This window comes from Grammomys surdaster, unplaced genomic scaffold (genome assembly GCF_004785775.1).
Source record: "Grammomys surdaster isolate TR1022 unplaced genomic scaffold, NIH_TR_1.0 125888, whole genome shotgun sequence".
NCBI classification, from domain to species: Eukaryota; Metazoa; Chordata; class Mammalia; order Rodentia; family Muridae; genus Grammomys; species Grammomys surdaster.
In genome coordinates, this window is record NW_021620713.1 from 3,499,701 (window position 1) to 3,520,549 (window position 20,849).

Genomic DNA, 20,849 nt, shown 5'->3' on the forward strand with positions numbered 1-20,849 from the left:
ACGGAAGACCAGCATCCTAACTATCCTGGATCCCAGAGATATCTCAGACACAGTAAACAAGCATAGGCAGCATACACCAGCTGGTCTGAGGACCCTGACACAACATACAGAAGAGGAATGTATGTTCTGTCAATAACACTAACCCTAACCCTAACCCTAACCCTAACCCTAACCCTAACCCTAACCCTAACCCTAACCCTAACCTTAACTCTGACCTTAACCCTAGCCCGAACCCTAAATGTTGATCATATTTTACTATATATTTCATGTTTCACAGACATCAAATTCTCAAATATCATATTATTTTAATAATTAATTTTTCTCATTATTTGATATTTATTATAGAAAAATAACTAGTACAATTGTTATATATAAATTAACACCTTCTGAAATGCAGCTTACATAAAAATATCAGGTAACATCTCATTAGTATGTTCATATAAAAGGCCTAAACCAGTTAAAAATTAATTTGAATAGAAATAAAGTTAACACATCTGCTAAAGTACAAATACAGAAAAATCAGTAGTAAGTTAGACTATATAGCAAGATAAAAAAGGAAGAATAAAGTTAATTTATCTTTTTATTTTAAAGTTAATTTAATAAAAATCTTCACAGTTTTGGAGCCTATAGGAGAAGGACATAATTCTGATATTCCTTAAGTATATGAAGAAATAATGATATACTTCCAAAAACTCACTGGAACAGTATATCTACTCACAATGTTTAAGTTAAGCTTCAGGAGAAATGAACTTTGATATTATGTTTTGAATGATGTAATTAGGTTAACTTAAAACACTGTAGAGAACTGTACAGAATGTCATTGTCCCCCTATGGTTGCTCTTCTTTCTTAAATTTCTTACCCATGTTTTCTCTGTTGGAAAACATGAGCTATCTAAAGCATATCTGAAAGTGTACACTAAACATTAAAATTCTTAAGTAATACAGCTTCAGGAACAGAAAGTAAAGAGAGTAAAATAAAAAAATGATTTAATTCAAATATTTTACTGTAAAAATGACCTGTTTTCACATGTACAGTTGATCTTATTTTCCTAGTCAGGTACAAAGCATGTAATAACTTGTTTTCACATGTGTTTTGATATGACTCTCCTAACCAGATATCAGGAATGTGAATCTGTTTCCAAGGTGTCTTACTATCTTTCCCATTAAGGCTGTGATGGATTGTTTATTAGTAGCACAGATTTTCTTTTGTTTTTCTAATCATGGTAAGTAAGAATAGAATCGAATAGACTTTTCTTACCTTTGCCTAGGACATTTCCCTTGATGAACCGATTTTTGTTGTTATTTTAGTACAAATTACAGTAAATCATTGGTCTTCATTTGTTTACTTTTTTTTCTTCAGATCATTTTTCTGACCTTAGTTTACAAGCTCTTGGAGCATGCCATTCTATCTCTTGGCCATTTTATACACAAAAAATTTAAATTCTCTGATACACAGTACTTAATTAATACTTTTTAAGTTGTGATGATTAAGATATATTACATTAATCAGAATGGCTAAGATAAAAAACTCAGGTGACAACAGAAGTTGGCAAAGATGTGGAGAAAGAGAAGCAGTCCTCCATTGCTGGTGGGATTGCAAACTTGTAAAAATCACTCTGGAAATCAATCTAGAGGTTCCTCAGAAAATTGAAAATAGACCCAGATGTTCTACTCTTGGGCATATATCCAAACCATGACCTACCATACCACAGGGTACATGTTCTACTATGTTGTGTTGATAGCAGCTTTATCTGTGATAGCTAGAAGTGGGAAACAATCCAGAAGTCCCAAAATGGAAGAATGGATACAGAAAATGTGGTTCATATACACAATTGAATAGTTTCAGCTTTTAAGAACAAGGGCATCATGAGTTTTGCAGGCAAACGGACGGAACTAGAAAATATCATATTGAATGAGGTAACTCAGTCCCAAAAGGTATGTACTCACTAATAAGTGGATATTAGCTAGAAAAGTACAGAATACCTAGGATACAATCCACGGAACTAAAGAAAGTTAACAAGCAGAAGGGCCCAAGTTAGGATCCAACTTGGCAGGGAGAAGAACATAATCAATGGAGGCAGACAGAGGGAAGGTAATGGGTGGGAGAGGATAGAGGGGAGGTAAAAGAGGTACATTATCAGATATGATGGGGGGCAGAGACAAGACAGATGCCCAGAGCAACAGCAAAATGAATGGAAATATGCAACCTCAACGAGTGGGAGATAGGGGGACCCGCTAGAAAGTACCAGAGATCTGGGAGGTGAGAGACTCTCAGAACTCAAAGGGACCTCAGATGAATTGTCCAACAATGGGGAGAGGGAACTTGTAGTCTATCTCTAGGAAAACGACAGAACATCAAGTAGAGGGATGGAGTTGCCATCCCACAATAAAAAATTCTGACCCAGAATTGTCTCTGTCTAAAAGAACTGCAGGGACAAAAATGGAGAAAAGACTGAGAGAAAGGCTGTCCAGTGACTGGCCCCACTTGGGATCCAGCTCAAAGGGAGGCCCAAGGCCTGACACTATTATTGATTCTATGGTATCCTTATTGACAGGAGCCTAGTATGGCTTTCCTCTGAGAGGTCCAACAACCAGTTGACTGAGACAGACACAGGTACTCATACCAAACATTTGGAGTGAAGTCAGGAACCATTGTGATTGAATTAGGGAAAGGCTGGAAGAAGCTGCAGAGGAGGGCGACCCCACAGGAAGACCAGCAGTCTCAACTAACCTGGACCATCGAGATCTCTAACACTGAGCCAGGCTGCTTACATGAGTTGGTCTGTGGTCCCCAACACATATATAGGAGGATACTGCCTGGTTTGTCTTCAGGCTAAGAAGATGAATATAACCCTGGAGAAACTTTGGTCCCAGGGAGTGAAGAGGCCTGGCAAGTGGGGGGGCTTCCTCTTGAAGACAAGAGAAGGAAGAATGGGATGAAGAATTGTGCAAGAGCTACTGGGAGGTGGCAAAGACTGGACTGTAAAGAAAAACAGTAATTTACAAAACAAAACCAAAAAGATTTGTTACATAACAAAGATGTCTTGTGTCATGAACTTCAGATATAAAAGAGCAAAATATAGGCATATGAAAAATGAATATAACATTACACAACAGTATGCCACTGACAGATACTATAAAATTTTCTTTAGGATGGGAAATAATGCAGTTCTAGAGTCTATGAATGTTGTAAAGGGGTCACTGGACTTGAGCCTTTGAGAAAATGTATCTTGAGTACAGTATTTTTTTATACAGAACAATAGAGGCTGATCTACCTATCACTGATTGTTCAGCAAATAATTTAGAGAATTTACTATATTCTGGAAATTCAGATGCTGAAGCAGCAAAACATAGCAACCATGTATTTGTATTAGTTTTAAAGGACTGTGTGCCAAGCTTCAATTTTCGCATCTATGACAGCAGAATGCTGTCATGCTGTCTCTCTAGGTCTTTTGTATTATTATTATTTTTTTTTACTAAGACTTGGTAGTCCATCTTCCAGTTTCTACATACTCTACTCCTTAGGCATCATAGTTTTTCCAATTCTTTAGATAAAATTATCAATCCTAATTTCTTGAAAGGAATATTATATCAAAACATATTCCACTGATATATTCTGTTCCATGAAAAAATATGGAATATTTTATTTATGCCAAAGAGAGAAGAATTCTGGTGTGAAGGTAAAGCTATTATTGTTACATATCTCAATTGGAACATGGAAGTTACTCATGAGGCTTTTTTGATAATGACATGCACATGTGAAGACTGGACTAGCTTGAAGATCCTTTATAGAGAGGACAGAAAACAAATGTCGGTTGCTTTGAACAATAATTCATGGCTTTGCTGTCCAATGCAATAAAGGTGGTTAGTGAAAATAAATTAAGAACGGGAAATAAGATTAAAGAAAGAAGTTATGAGTAAAACATGGTTAAATCCATTTAACCAGGTAAAGTACTACCATTGACAGAAATATGAATTAAGGTAAATATATGAAGCATAGAAGCCTATGTAGAAAAAAGTAGATAATAGCTTAGACAAATCTGCTGTGGTGGAGTAAAAGCATAACTAGTGTTTATCAATGGTGTGTATCAATGTTACTAGACATGAGGTACTGCTGTGCTTGGAAGAGATGCACATATGTGTATCCTAGCTTGGTTTACTCCTATTCTAGGAAAGATCATTGGGGTAAATAAAAGAGTTACAGTAATGACATAAAGAGGGTGGCCAGTCACGACAGGAAAACAGCATGCTTTTGTCTATCCAAGCCATGAAGTATAGGCTAAGGTAGCACTAACAGTAGACACCTTAGTTTATGTTATGTTGCCTCACCCTCATTCGTGTCATGTAGTCACCAGTCCTTTTGTGGTTCTAACTTCTCTATATTCACCAAATACAAACATTCATTAGCTTTAGAAGATGAACACATTCTGAAAAATCTAACTAAAATATTAGCTTAATCCCTAGACTCCCTAAGGGATCCCGATCTCATTAACATCACCATCATCACCATCATCATCATCATCATCATCATCATCAACAACAACAACAGCAACAACAATCTTTCCCCTAGTCCTACAGTAAAGAGAATCAGAAGCAGATATTGGAAAGAGGCTTAACCCTATCAACCATAAAGTAGAAAATAGAACTAATGGACATCTGAGATAGAAATTGAGCAGAAAAAAAGCATTATATCATAGTATTAAAGAGAAAAGTCATTGCATATCTGTACAGTTCTGACCTTTTGGAAAAACCCCACCACCATCAAAGACAGATTCCTCTTTCTTTTGACTTTAACCTCCAATTCTTTCACTGGATAATTAAAAAGAAAGATGGACAATGGAGAAATATTATTTCTTAACAATAAATATAAAAATGTCAAAGGAGAAGATGGATATTTGAAGCTATGTAAAACATTTATAGGAATGGGTTTAACCGAAAATAAACAACATCCTGAGACTTTTTACACTAATGAGCACTGAAAACAGGGACTGTGTGTAGATGATACCTAAGGAGAGACAGTGATGATACAAAGGCACTGTATGTAGCATGGCCCAAAGGAGAAAGAGGCTGGGAAGCAATCTTTGATCCTTGGCATGTGTAGCTCAGTGTTGGTTGTAGTTTTTGACTTAAATTTCCCTCATGAAATTTTTTAAATATATCTCATCTACAAGTAAAAATGAGTGATTAACATGAAACTAAATAATGTAATACTTTAAAGTGAAACTATAAAATTGATACTGAAATTCAGGAGATATATAATATCTCAGTCAAATTTCTCTGCAAATATTATCACAGACAGTCTAACCATATCTGGAGGAATGTCTCATAGGTATTTTCAAATCTGGCCAATTTGACAATGACACATTTGGTAGGTCTTTACTTCTATACTTGCTTTTCCAGAAATGAATAAAAGTGTATATCTAAGGGGAAATATGTGTGGGAAAATAATTTTTACAGCTGTCTTTATTTGAAAAAATATTCATAAATAAACAAAGGTGGCAAAGACTGGAGATGCTGCTGATGTAGAGAGGAAGCATAAGAAACTAGACAAAGATAGGTCACAAAGATTCAAAAAATGGAGGAACAAGGGAATGGGAGACATTTCTACTACGTGACTTTCAATCCATGATCTCCTGAATAGGCTCAAGACCCCTGAAGGAAAGCCCCTTGCCTTCACAATAGCACAAATCAGAAATGGTCTTGAAAGTAATGTCCTGACATTTGTCAAGTTTCAGTTTTCAGTTGGCTTGAACTGTAAAACAGTTATTTGACCATACAGTCATCATATTTTTTCAAAACTAAACACAACAATAATGACTTGGAATTCAGAAAAGATGATTCATCTGGAACAATATCAGCTCTTCTATTAAATGGCTTTAAAGTCAGCAATGAATCAGGCAGACCTGTGAGCCATGTAATAAGAACAAGGGGCTCCACCCTGTTTCTCTGTTATTCTCTCCCACTTCCAGGTCTCTAGAGTCAAGAATCTTCCAGGTCTCCTCATGTATTGCTGATAAGGAACTCTAAGCCAGACTCTCCAAAGCATCCTTGGAGATCTAATTTTCTTATATCCTTTGCCCTTTTCCTTTTCAACACAGGACTTGAGATGAGCGGTGTCAGAAATGAACAAGCTTAATATTATGTCTGGTATTGGTGCACATTAACAACATCTAGAATTCTTGAGAAATCATGACTCATAAGCACCTACCGCTGAATTTCAGTATCAGACGCACTTCTACGAAACCTCAGCAATGTGGTTTTTGATAGTATTCTTTAGGCAAATTTAAAATTTAAGGCAAAATCTTTAGAGTAGTGATTGGGAAACTACAGTGTGAAATCCTGCCCACTCTTTACCTTGATACAACCATGGGAATTCAGTGTGATTTTTAAATTTTAAGGAATTTTAGAATAGTTTTGAATAATAATTTCTTAAATTAAAATCAAATTCCAGTATCAAATATAGAGTTTAATTATAATACAGATCTGACCTTTGTTTATTGTTTCAGCTGCTTTCATAAAACTCATTGCTCACAGTCATTGCCACATTATGCATGTTACTGCCAAATATTTAACTAATCTAAGCTCTAGGCACAGAAAATAATGGTCCCTCAGCTGGGAATTGTAATATTCTAGAGTCAACATATGAAAAATACTCACCTTTTACACTTTCTTATGACATCTTCCTATCCACAAGCTTTGTCCTCCCGGTTTAGGTTTCTAGCATCATTTCTCTCTGGCCAGATGCCTTACATTCACCAATGGATACTTCATGGAGTTGCTTCAGTGCAAGGACATGTTGTGACAAAAGGATCACCATACACGAGATTTGGAGACATGCACTGGCAGTAACACAATTGTTTAGCTGAGGGTGTCAAATTTTGCTCTGTATTGAATTGTCTATGTGATTGATGAAATCATATGTTCTTGGGGCAAATAGCACAAGATATCCCCTAGGAGTTTACAGCTGAACACTGAAAGTTTGTGTATAGCCTAGTTAACTATGGTTCTGGTGGTCTGAAGGACATGTGTTTGAGAATCACTCATTTGTAAGGACCCACTAAGGAAATCATTACTGGTATTAGAGAGGAGGCTGATGATAATTTAAATAAGCACTCTTTAACTAGGTTCTTGTTTCTGAATAGAGATAAACTTCCTTTTTGTCTAAGGTATATCATTAAGGATCAGAAAGCAAAAAGACAAACCTTAAAACCGAAAATTCAGAAAAACACAGTTTTACACAGGATTACTGGGTGACCCAAAGTAATCAAATCTTAAGGACTCTTGAGCTATTTTCATACAAGTTTCTTCCTAAGGTCAAAGAGTTCAAGATTATGTTTATTTCACTTTATTAGGTTACGTAAGATTCCCATTTTAAGGACTTCTAACAAACTTTTGCTTTTCTTTATATTTAGATATCACATTTAATCTTTCTCTGTAAAGATATTCAGTTAATTTTATGGCTTGTCCTCTTCCTTTTATTAACATCTCTTTTATTCAATTTTATATCTTCTATCTCTAAATTTAGATATAACAGGGAATTTCGGTGAACTTTATGCCTAAAGCTATTTGATTTGGAGAATGAAAATTGCAAATATGAAACAATAACATAAATATTAATTTATATATTACACTATTAATTCTAATTTTATTTACTTTTTATAATACTAGTAATATGACAAACTTTCAATATATATTCTAGTCAAAAAACCTTTTATGAAGTAAGTCTAGATAATGTAATTATTCAAAATGGATATTTGTGAAAGCTTTGTTTTTAGTTTGAAAAATGTAGAAGATATTCTAGATGCTAATAATCCTGAAGTAAAAACATAGTGATTTGTCTTTTTTCTTCCTTTCTTTTTTCTCTTATTTATTGTCTGGCTTTTTCACAAGGCAATTACATAGAACATTTGAGCAAATACTGTGAGTTCTAGATAATAATCTCTAAGCAGAGGTGTTCGAGTCATTTTCAACCTCAATGTTCAACCTCAAGATGCCTCATAACTTCCAAGTCTTGGAGTCCAATGAGCCTGATATGGTAAAGAAGGGTCCCTTCATCCTTTGACAACGCATGGTTCTAATATTTCATATATCCTATCCTGGGGAGTGGGAATGTTTATGTTTTCCCTTCCTCCCTAAATGTTTTTTTTTTACACATCTGCCAACACATCTGAAAAGATAATGAGCCAGCCAGAAAGGTAGAGCACAGTTAGCTCTCTGAGGCTAGTTTTCACTGAGGGAAAATCTTCATTTATGTATTTGTTTCATGTGTGTGTGTTTTTACAGACTTATAGTGTGCATTATTGGCCTTCAAAATAGCTTTCAGAAAAAAAGAAAAATAATGAAATGCACGTGGAGAAGCCAAGTCCCTTTCCAAGACTACCTAGTCACCCAAGTCACAAACTCCTGGTTTACATGTCACCTTTTTTTTCCCCAGGGAGTAAAAATTCCTGCTCTAGCACTGAGGAATTAGAAAAACAGAAGGATGCACCCTACAAAGCTATATGCATATAGTATAGCTGGGAACCAAATCATATAATATGTACTTGTGCTCCTTTATATACTTTAGAACATTCTAGTTACTCTTGATATGTTTTATGCTAGAAGGAAGAGGATGAAATAGAGAAGTGAGGTTTTCAGAATGCACACCCTCTTTCTGTTTCTATGTCCATCATAAAGGTTAGTCTTCTCCCCAAATATCAAGTTGACATATCCTGTCCCATTTTCAGGAAATCGGACTAACATTGACTTTATTATTTTCTATCTCTTGCGTAAGCACATTGATATTTAAAAATGATAAACCCAAGGAACTAAGAGAAAATTGCACCAGAGTGATGGATGTTTCCGTAGTGGCACACCTGATGATCTGAGTTCAATACCTGAAGGAAAGGTAGAAGAAGAAAACCTATTTCAGAAAATGTTCCTCTAATCTGCCCATATATGCCTCAGCATTTACTCTCATGCCCCCTTCTATATACATGGCACACATAGACATACATATTAACATGCACACAGTAATATTTGTCATTATGATCATAAGTATATAAAATTTGTTTAAACAGAGATTATCCCAATGAAAAAATCCATTGTATGTTTAGGTGTATGTTCTAGTGTATTCATAACTTTTTAATAAGTTTGTAATTTCTCACTTATCTGTATTCTGTTGCAAAAAACAGTTGAGAAACATGTGGAAAATACTACTTCTCTGGTTGATGCTTTTTGTTGTCATTTGAGATAACTGCTGGCTCCTTTGCTTTATCATATCACTTTATTCTGCCATTCTTAGGCATAAAGACCTTTACTTATCTCTCTACATCCGGATACCCATTTTATTGGTTTGTATTCTACTGTTGTATAAATAATAGGGAGACTTTCTTCCTTCTCAGCTGTCTGCCTGTACCTTTCATCTTAGCCCTCATAAAATGACTAAGAATCATTTGAATAACATGATAACACAGAACACTAAACCTCCAATACCTGGAAATCATTGGGCTGGAACCCTTGAACCAGTCCCTGTACCCTGATCAACCCCATATCTTCCCACAATCTGGTAGGAGAAACAAATGCCAAGATGCCAAGTTAATGTTCTTAAGGATTTATAACAGCCATTAAGGGAATGCAAAAAATTATTAATGAGAGAGTCTGAACTATGGGGAAAGAACAAGTTTTGAAATCTGATCTTAAATAGCATAAAGTTTTCTTCATACTCAAAGACACTGAAACAACAAAATTAAAATCTCCAAAACTGTAAAGTCATTTATAACTCCACGACATGGGATATTTGTTTCTTTTGTCTAGAGACTGTTCTTCCTATTACACTATCTACTTTGTTCATTTCTTATAATATTAATGAAGAAAATATTTTATAGCAAGGAATATTGTTTTGATTTCAGTTAGCTCAAGCTCAGCAGGCTTCATGGAAGGCTGTCCAAGACTCTGAAAAGTGATCTCTGGGTACACACTTGGAATTTTTACTTATATTAAAATTAAAAACAAATTCACCAAAAATTAAACATTTACATAAGTCCTCTCTCTTTTAAGCATATTTTGGCCATATTTAGTATAAAAACACTTTTCATGCCCTATTCTCTATTTTACAAAATTTTAGTTTTTCTCACATTTTTTATTAGTTCCTTCTTTGGTAATTATGTTTCTAAATAGCAAAAACACTTTTCATGCCATATTCTCTATTTTCCAAAATTTTAGTTTTTCTCATATTTTTATTAGTTCTTTCTTTTTCAGTTATTACAAATGTGAATTCCTACATAGAGAATATTGTTTAACCCTCCTTCCTCCTACCGTATCTATGCCAGCACATCTGTACCCTACTGAACCCTCAGAAGAATGATATTGACAATAAAAAACAAAAACATGTAGATCAAGTTGAAAATTGATAAGATATGAGGTCTACATCCTATTTTATAAGACTTTCCATGATGCAAAAAACTCATTGTTCCAAAATCAGACTTGACTACTACATTTCAAGATGTGAAGTTTTTCACTGAATACATAATCTTACAATCATAGCTAGTAACAGGCATAGACAAAAACAGACTCATCTCTAAAGAGGTAGCATACAATATTTTTTTTTAAAAAAATGGAAATTCCCGTATGCCCTGCTGATCTATTTTCTGAGCATTTCTGTTTGCTAATTTTAGAATACATATTAAGTAAAATAACAAAGTAGCCCATTTACTATAGAAATTTGGTCTTACTTGTCAAAGTAGAACGTGTGAATAAGAGTCACACACCAAACACAAATGCATTGCTATGGTTGAGGAGGAATAATATAGTTATTTTTAGAACTAAATTGCTTATAATATTAGTGTGTTATTTTTTATGAAAAATTCATTCATTTGTTTGGAGAGTAAAGCAATATACATTTTGTTACTGTGATATAAAGTTCAATAATTTCTCTGTACCTTTTCAGGGTCCCCGTTAATTATACAATATGACCAATTTTACCTTGTCGCTAACAGCACACATTTCTGCTGGCCTCTTATTTCACCACTAGACCCAACACAAATGTGCTGGGTTTTCTTGCATTCTCCTCTCCCCTCTTCTCTCTTCTCTTGTCTCTTCCCTTTCCTTTTCTACTCCTCATTCCCTCCATGATTTTTTTCTCTTTCTTCTTTTCTAATGTATTGAAGCTAAATTGTAAGAAAGGATTTTACCCTTGGATAAAATCAAAGCCATCTACTCTTTGATCGATGCCATTTATCTCCTATTCCTGAAAATAAAAAGAGAAACATCACAGACCATTTTCCATGCCTATGTTGTTTGTTGCTATGAAAAAAAAAAAAAGAGCCTATGTTGGGTAGATATCATTGTTATTGATATAACTCCCAAATGATTTCTGAACCAAAAATTCCAAGTTGAGACCAACCTCTGCTTTTTCTTCCAAGAATTGCGATGGACTTAAGTAAAGATAAATGCAAAAGGAATTTAAAGGAATATTTTATTTCGTGAAATTAGTGTTAAGTTCAAATAATAGTGTCTTGGAAAGTATTTGTTTTTTTTTTCAAATAATTTTCCTTCATAGAAAGAGTTAATCTATTTGTGCCAGTCTCATATCTGGTTTAAAAAATATCACAATAATAATTAAAATAAATAAAAACTAAAAGAAAATAATCTAAATCATAATAATCTCTCATGTTTTAGCCAGAGAAGACCATTTACTTGAAAGGGTTTGTGTATTAAATGTTCCCCTTTGTCTTTTCTAGCTTCATAAACCATTGTTCTGCACACTCTGCAGCTATTGGTGCCTTTGATTATAGATTACACCAGCATTTGATTTACTTTTTCCTCATGGGCAATACATTTCTTTCATTGAGCAACATTCTGAAACTTGGAAATCTAACCTGTGTTTTAGTCTTAGGAAAAGAACATTCATATGGTAAAATCCTCCCCAGTTGGACTTGGTATTCATTCAACTCTTATATAGTTGATTTCAGGCCAGGTTTAATTATGTACTCAAGACTCAGCTCAGAGAGGACGGAGGGATGTAAAACATGGTCTAGTTCTTGCATGCAGCAGAATAATAGATTTGTAGATAAAGAAAACTAGATAATGTTTATATTTAATGATGAAGAAATGATGTTTAAATGCAACTGCATAACAATATTACTTTATTATTTTAAGTTAGAGACATCCCTTATTCCTACAATCTAGACATGTCTTTATATGAATTCTGTCAGAAATCTGGGAGTGTGGCATTTTAGTCCTTTTTGTCATGAAGCAGAAGCAGACACCTGACCTGAATGTTTTATGATTAGAAAGAAAATTAGACACACCTGCCCTACAGCTGAATTTACTTTTTTTTCTGTATAAAATTGTCGATGCCTTAAACACAGGTATCAGGGAAGGATTTTTACACGTTCAGAACTGCTTCTCTAGTCATCTTCTCTCACATTAGTCATGTCTCTTTGCTGGAGGAAATTCCCTCTTAACAAATGCTGTATCACCAGGAAGTATGTATATTTATGTAACCCTGGTGGCTCTGTTTCTTCTTAGACAAACTCAGTGGCACTATTTCCTGATCTGAACTCCATAGTCTCCATTAATATTCATTTCACATTTACAAAAGGCAAAATGCCCATGAGTCTCTCAGGATTCTTTTTTCCCTCCGCATCGTCATTATAGCTAAAGCTTTGATTTGTGATCTTACCAGAGATTTCAAGTTTTGTGGAAAATTCAGTATTTGATTGAGTGCTTGTGGGACAATCATCTTTTTCCATATCACCATGTATTTTTTTGTCTCTGTTTCCCAAGAAAAGGTTGTATCAGAGATCTGTATCTAGTTGAAAGTAAATTTTTTTCAAATAAGTGAGCTAGAAAGTTGAGCATTCCTAAGAACAGAGACCCTCAAGGTTGTCTGCCTTATTTGAATGACCCAGAAATGTTATGCAGATTTCTTGTCTTACATGAACCTAAGATGGTCCCTGGGGAAAGTTAAAGGCTCAACCATGCTGTCCTGCTTGTCAAAATATTCACTGAGTTCACAGGATTGACCTCTAGCTGATAATATGTTGGGACCTCATAGGTTAAATGGCCTATAACAAAAATTCTAGAGGACATAGATTGAAAGGTCTGGATTTTATGATGGCATGAATCCTCTGCCTTCTTATTGGGAACTGATCAGGTTATCATAAGGTAGCATCATATGGAAATAATACTTTGGTCTGCTTCTGCTATTACTGAAGAGTCTTAAAGAGCGTATTTATATATACAGAAACAGTATGTTTACCTTTAAATAAATTAGAATGGTAGTCATGTCTAAATTACTCATTAAAAATTACTGTCTTGGTTTATATTAGATAACATGATTAATGGATTTCTTTTCTCTTTTCTGAAACTTTCAAGTACCTAAACATCTATTTAAGGTATTTTTATGAATGTTTTCATTTGATTCATAAGTGAGTCAAATAGGACATTTGGTAGGAAAAAGAAAGTTACATGTTTTAATTAGTGTCTAAATATCCCATCACTCAGGATCTCACATAAGTTCCTGTGGGTATACAAGTATGACATTTTCCTAAATATTTAAGTGAGAAGGGTGCATGCTGTCACTTCAACACATTTTGAGACATCCTGTCTTTAAGGTATCAGGCTGATTTCATAGTTTTCTGTACATTTGTGATCTCAGCAGTGCAGGAATCTGTCTGAATCCCTTTTCATTACTCACAAGAGGTTGATCACTCTAAGAGGCTTAAAAGTATTTGGCAAGTGTTTCATGTCTCATGATTTCATGCAAGACAGCAGAAAGCCAATTATTATGGAATTTCTTTTTAAAAAAAATATGAAGTTCTCATTTTATTTCAGGGATGAGTGGAACCCAGGGTGTGTCTCTGCTTTTTCTTCTGGTTTTTGGTGCAGTTCATTTTCTCAGAGGAATCTCATTTTTAAATGCAGACAGGAAACATATATTGAAAAGATTATCAGTATGTAGTGAGTTTTAAAAATTAATTTTGTTGTGCAGAATAATGTGATGCATAATGATATTTTCACAGATGTATATATTATGTTTTGATCTTCTTTATTTCCCTACAGTCATCCTCTGCCACCTTTGCCCCCCTCTTTTCTCCCTGAACCCCACAAATTATCCCCCTTGTGTTTTCATGGTCCTCATAGGAATCATTATTTCATTTTTAGTCCATCAAAATCAGAAGACAAACATGATGCTTGAGATTGTCTGAATAATTAGAGGTGAAGGTGTTAGAAGATGGAGTTTTAGAGGAAGATGCCAGTAAAATAGAAGAAAGAAGCTACTCATACATTGACACATGACCTACCACTGTGAATTCTCAGGCTACCACTGTACCATACTGGTCTTTAGTACAACTGATGCAAAGATAACTTAAGTTGTCAGAATAAATAAAACTTAAAATGTGGTATTGTACAAAAGATCAGTGTGGAAATGTCAGTTTTGAGATTCCAACTTTTTTTATACTTCAACACAGCATACAGGTCTTAAGAATAAGGAGAGGACTCCATTTGTTTTTCTTGTTCTTCTCCACTGGAAGTGTATACTAAGACATAAAGCATTTGTTACTAGATTTTTCACAATTAATCATTGCAGAAGAATTTGTTTATGGGTATGTAAATTCATTTGAATTACTGAAAGAAAACTTGTGACTATTAAAAGCGTAAAATTAAAAACTTTTCTTTTTTTTTTTGCTAAGGAATAGAATTTCATTTCTCATATCACGATTCTATTAACCAAAAAGAAGGAACTTAACATTATCATTTGCTGTCATTGTGTAACCTCTATAACTCATAGGTAGCACAATTGAGCGTTACTACAAAGTAAGATTTTGTTTTAAACAGGCTTAAAATGCTGGTGCCTTTCCAGTGCATCGCAGCAGGTGAAAGTGACCCCTGGCCTCACCAGGTAGCTGTTCCTTATTCTAAATCAAGCAGGCTTGACATGTATCCCATTAGTCCATACAATAAAGAAATCTTTTTCTCTATAAAAAAATTCCTCTGTCATCACAAGTTAAATCATCCACAAAATAATGTGTTAGTGCTTTAAGTCTTCTACCACATCTTCACAATGTTGAGCCTCTTCTTTTTTGTTTAGTAGTCTTATGAGTTAAAGAAAAATTAGACTTTTTGTTCAGTTAAAGATAGTGAGAAGTCAATAAGAGGAAGATTTCTTCAAAATAGAATTATTTTTCCTTGCAGTCTCTTTTACACACACACACACACACACACACACACACACACACACACTTTTAAGCATAGCAGCCATTAGCACAGTTCCACAATTACAGTCACTACTGTATCTGACCCCTCATTCATGAAAGCTCCTGCTGCTTAGCCTTAAGCTATTGGGCTCCTGTCATTTCCCACTGAGCACACTGGGGTGGATTTGGGTGTCTTGCCCTCATTTACAATCTGAACAAAAGAAATCCAAGCCAAGAAAGCAGCTGGCACCATAAAAACAGTAAAAACTCTAGCTGGCATCTCTGGTTACCAATGACTAGCCAAATATCCACAGAGATTCATGCCAATGTAGCTTTCCGGGACAAAACAACAAAATAGAATTTAGTCAATAAACATCTATTTGACAAGAAGTCAGACAAATCCATTCGTACCAAGTGACAGGTACCTCTACAGAGTTCCAAACCAATGAGTACATTATGGACAAGTTGAAAACCTGCCTGAGCTGGATTCATACATGGCACATGTTCTCAAAGATCTTCATTTGCCAAATATTGTTATATGCTAGGTGTCAGTGTGACTCTCATATTCAGCAACCAGTTGACAAGATAAGCCATGGACACTTAAAAAGCAAGCATGTACATAACTCTGATGTGGAATCTCTTATAATTCTTTTCTACAATATAATGAAGTATAAACTTTATATCATAACTTAAAACATACATGAATACATGACAAAAATTGAAATAAAATTTTATGAACAATATTAACATGCTCTAAGTGTATTGAATTCAATTTTACTACTTCTTTCCTACTTTAGTCATACTTTATTTATATTTCTGATAATTTATACTATGGAAATGATCTTCAAAATGATTACAATCCATTAGAAAGTTTTGGCAATGATTTCAAAGCTAATACAGTAACAGAAAATTTTCATTTTTCAGATTTTCTCTGCATTACTTAATAGTCCCCCCCATTTTTGTCTGTATTGAGAGTAGCTTTACTCTTAAACTTCAATACATATGTAGTTCAAGAAAATAAACCTTACTTAATTTAACATACACCAATCAAGTACCCACCAAATATGTGATTTGATTCTGTGACAAAAGTTCTCGTACTATTAAAGACCCAGTCAGAAATTGAAACTCAAAATGTTCATTATATCTCAACAACTTAGCCCTCCATTTTAAAGAATTAAATTCAATTGTGGAACTTTGCAACGTTATTTAAAGATTACCTATTGTAAATATAAACAAAGGTATCAATGGGCAATACAGAAACCCAACGTTGTCAGGTCAAAGCATTCTTTTTCCTCTCCAAGATGAAAATTCTATTGTAACCCATGGATTGGGGTAGAATAGTTGTCTATAGGATGTTCTGACCATTTGGATTATCTGGATTATCTGGAACATCTGATCTGTTTCTCTTTTTATATATTCACACTGGGAAAGGCTTTCTACCTAGAACCTGAAATAAACATCTGAACTGGGCTTGGACAATATACTGCTGTCTTATCTGCCCAATCTAAGGAGTTGAAGAATGAGATCAGTACCAAAATGGCATTAAGCATCACTCTTAAAAGTCAAAATCTAAATGGAAAAAATTAATTTTTAAAACTTTCTTGTTTATTTTATTACCCACTCTTAAAAGTCAAAATCTATATGGAAAAAATTAATTTTTAAAACTTTCTTGTTTATTTTATTGCCTACATATCACAAAAAAACAAAAAACAAACAAATGAAAACAAAAAAACAAAAAACAAAACAAAACAAATAAACAAAAATCAAAACTTAAAACCAATGAAGACCCGGGTCAAAAGGGAAGTTCTGTGTTTTAGAAGAAAGACTTTAGATTCAGGTTCTGGTTGGACTCAACTGTGAAATTGCCTGCCGGACCACCCAGTTAGAAGAGATAACTTATTTCTTAAAGTAAAAGAAACAAAGAAGAAAGAGCAGGCAGCTTTAATTATACTTATAATGGAAACAACAGGAAATTCTCTGAACGACACTGTGATCCTCAAATGTTTTAAATTTTTTGAAGGATTTGGTCACTCTGCTCCTGACTGTTTTCTCTGCACCAATAATGCTTTTCTCAGAAATGATTGCACAATTCTAAATAAGTCACCACACCCTTCCAGTCTTCATATATTCTGTATATGAAAGGAATGGATTGCTGCCTTTTACTCTTTGCTAACGCCTTCATCTGTTCAGAGCTTGGGATAAAGTGTAATGTCTTATTAAGTCGCTCACACCAGCCCCTGACTAGCTTTCGTGTTTTGTAAGACTGCTGCTCACTTTAAGCAGGCCTAAAAATGCACCTTATAACGGCAATCATTGTTATGAATAGAAAGTAAAAACACGTTTGTGGACACATGAGCATCAGGCAAGAGTCAGTCGTCTCCTTCCATCACATGGGTCCTGAGATGTAGCTCAAGTTGTCAGGCTTGGCAGCAAGCACCTTAACTGCCCAGCTGCCTCCAGGCTTGCAAGTATTTCTTAAGGCACAAGTGTTTCAACTTTGTATAGATGGGTATCTTAAGTCCTTTAGGATAGTTTGATTTTGTCATCATAAACAGTTTATCAAAATAACTGAAAGTTTCTCTAGTATATCATTTTTATAAAAGAAAACAGGAAAACTAAAAGATTTCCAATTACTTGTTCTGAGCCAAACAGCTACTGTACTGAGGGTGTCAGACTAGAATCAGAAAGAGTACAGAGGGCACCTGGCCCAATGAGTGTACATGAATATAGCCAATGGAGCAGAGGAGTGACCACTGCAATCAGAAGAACTTCATACACCATCAGAATCCTTGGGTCATGCTTATGGCCAGATATTGGTGGGAGAAAAGGCTGATGGAACTTCAGGAGGTCTCCACTCAAGAAAAGTCATGATAAAAAATTTATGTAAACATTCACACATAATCTCAATTATTCAAATAGCCATATCTAGTGTAGATCTTATTTTCTTGAGCAGTTTGTCTATGTATTTTTCTTGATCAGTTTGCACTCTGGCTTCCTTTCAATATTCTCCCTTCACCAGGCAGAAGAGGGAGGACCTCCCACTTCTCTGGTTGACAGACCTTTAGCTCGTCTGTTAGAACAGTCTGTTTGTTCCCCAAATGTCTAGTCACCCAAGAAAAATGCCCTTCTGCTACTTCCTTTTTTACTTGCGAAATTAGGAAGATAGCTTTAAAAAATGTATTTTTTTCTCAAACAAATGTATGAGTAACAAGGCAGATGTTCAAAGGTACAGAGAGAAAATACCTAATGTTATAACTCAAGTACATTTGGGGAGAACACAGAGACTCTAAAATCTGAGAAAAAATGCCTCTCTGTTTCTTTCTTTCATATCATGTACTTTTCAATTGGCTTTATATTTCATTTCTTTGCTTGTTTCAACTTAAACACATGTAGTCAGAAAGGTTGAAGATAAATGAGACTGCCATTCATTTCAGAATTCAATCACCAAACTTGTGTGATTATGAAACAGATTATAAAAAAAATTATAAAGCAGATTGTGTTTTATTGCAAGAATGTCAATTGTGTTGCCTAATCTTGGTAACCCATCAAACACATTTTTATATAACTAAAAGTTTAAAATAAGAATTATTTGCTCTGTTTTTAGGGAAAAAAAGCCTTGGTCATCTAATACCACAAATTCATTTACTTTAGTGCTCAATTAATTTATTCATAAAGATATTACTAGAGCCCAAAATATGGTAAATATTTTGTAGTTTCAATATAGCTTAGTGCCCAAATGACAGTTAGGTATTATATATCATCAAAAGAAATCACATTGTACTTGAAAATGCATTTTGAAATTTTACAGGAAAAAACAGAGAGTCTTTAATTGCCATTCTGTCATTTCTTTCTGCTGTTCCCCTGCTGTCTTCTCTATGCCCAAATCTAGTTTTCATTTTTCAAATTATGTTTTTTTAAAACAGTGGCTATCTTTGCTTTAACTATCATGGAAACTATTTAAGAGGAATCAGAAAACCTGTTGTTATAGATCTAAATGAACTTTTTTAAGTTGTCTAAAATCCTGACAATTAATTATAGTTTAAATGGTTAGCAGATCACAATATTTTTCCATATTCTGGGACATCTTATTCAATCTGATGTGAGTACACTGATAAGCCACAGCGAGAGATGAGGCATGAGAATAATATTTCAAAATGAAAATCATAAAGAATGCATGCCATACCAATGTGCGGATCCATGCCTCTGATTTCTCATCTAATCTTGAAAATATTTTAATATAACAAGAAAATAGTTTTGTACTGAATACTCTTTAGGTCAGTAGACATTTTCCAGTTGGTTTCCATAGCTGGATTTAAGCTGGAGAAAGTTGTCAATGAGGTCTTTGCCTAAAGGACTATTTGGGAATATTAACTATCTTCCTGATTCCTTGAGTTCCACATAAGTTCAGTGGGAAATCTGGAAATTTAAATTCAAAAATAATACTTTTCACTATCAATTCCAGCCTTTCCTTGCTCTGCTGTGCTGATACTATTGGAGAAAAAAATCCATTGTCCCACTAAACTGCTCTCTATTTCTGCCAATTTGTCCTGCTACATTTTTTTCAAATTTTATTGTTTTAAGTTCTTTGTGAATTTTCTATAATATGGTTTGATTATATTCAACCTTCAATACTTTCCAGTTTTACCCTCATTTCACTATCCACTAAAGTTCTTTGTTGTTTCTTTCAAGATCAATATGTGCTATCTGAATATTCTTACATGTGTGTCCCTCTACTTGAAACTGGTTGACTTACTACACAAACATTTCTCTTACTCTCCCAACATCTAACAATTGACATAAAGCTACATTTTGGGATAGAGTTCTGCATCCGCGTCAGTCTCAGACAGGGTTCTATAGCTGAATTTATTCTCCATTCTGGGATTTGGTCTGTCTTGGACTTACACATGTTTTATATATGCTGTCATAACAGCTATGAGTTCATATGTGCAGCTTCCCTGCTGTGCTCAGAAGATAATGTTTCTTTGTTGTCTTCTACCATATCTGGTTCTTATACTTTTTCATCCCTTGCAGAGTGATCCCTGATCCATGGGATTGAGAAATGTAGTATATATTTTCCTTAGGGTGGAGCATACTATATAGTCTATTATTTTATGCACTTTGACTAGTTGTGGGCCAGTGTGCCAATCATTATATTCTGAAGATAGAAGCATTTCAGTTGAACATTGAGATATTCATTAAAGTATGGAAGTCATCAAAATTATTAGGAATCAATTTACTGCTATGTCCACATAGCAGAGCAATAGTAATAGGCTATCCTTAAGGTTTGTTATCTGTCTATCCCTAGGTTCTTAGCCCAATAATACGAGGTTTGTACTTCATTTTATTTTAAACTAAGATTTAGATCACATCAGAAAGTGGATTGTTAGCTATGTAGTCTTTGTTCCATTATTGCAGCAGTTAACATATCTTGTCAGTGGCATTCTTCTCTTGAAATATTTGGACAGAGACATCTCATAGACCCCTAAATTTCCCACTTGCTATTTGCTACCCTCCATAATTTGTTTAACCTTCTGACTATTATTTAGCTTATTCTGTCTTCACCCTTGGCTAGCTTGCTCTCTCTGTAACCTGTGGGTAAAAATGTCCTGGTAAAAATCAATCTCTCTCTCTCTCTCTCTCTCTCTCTCTCTCTCTCTCTCTCTCTCT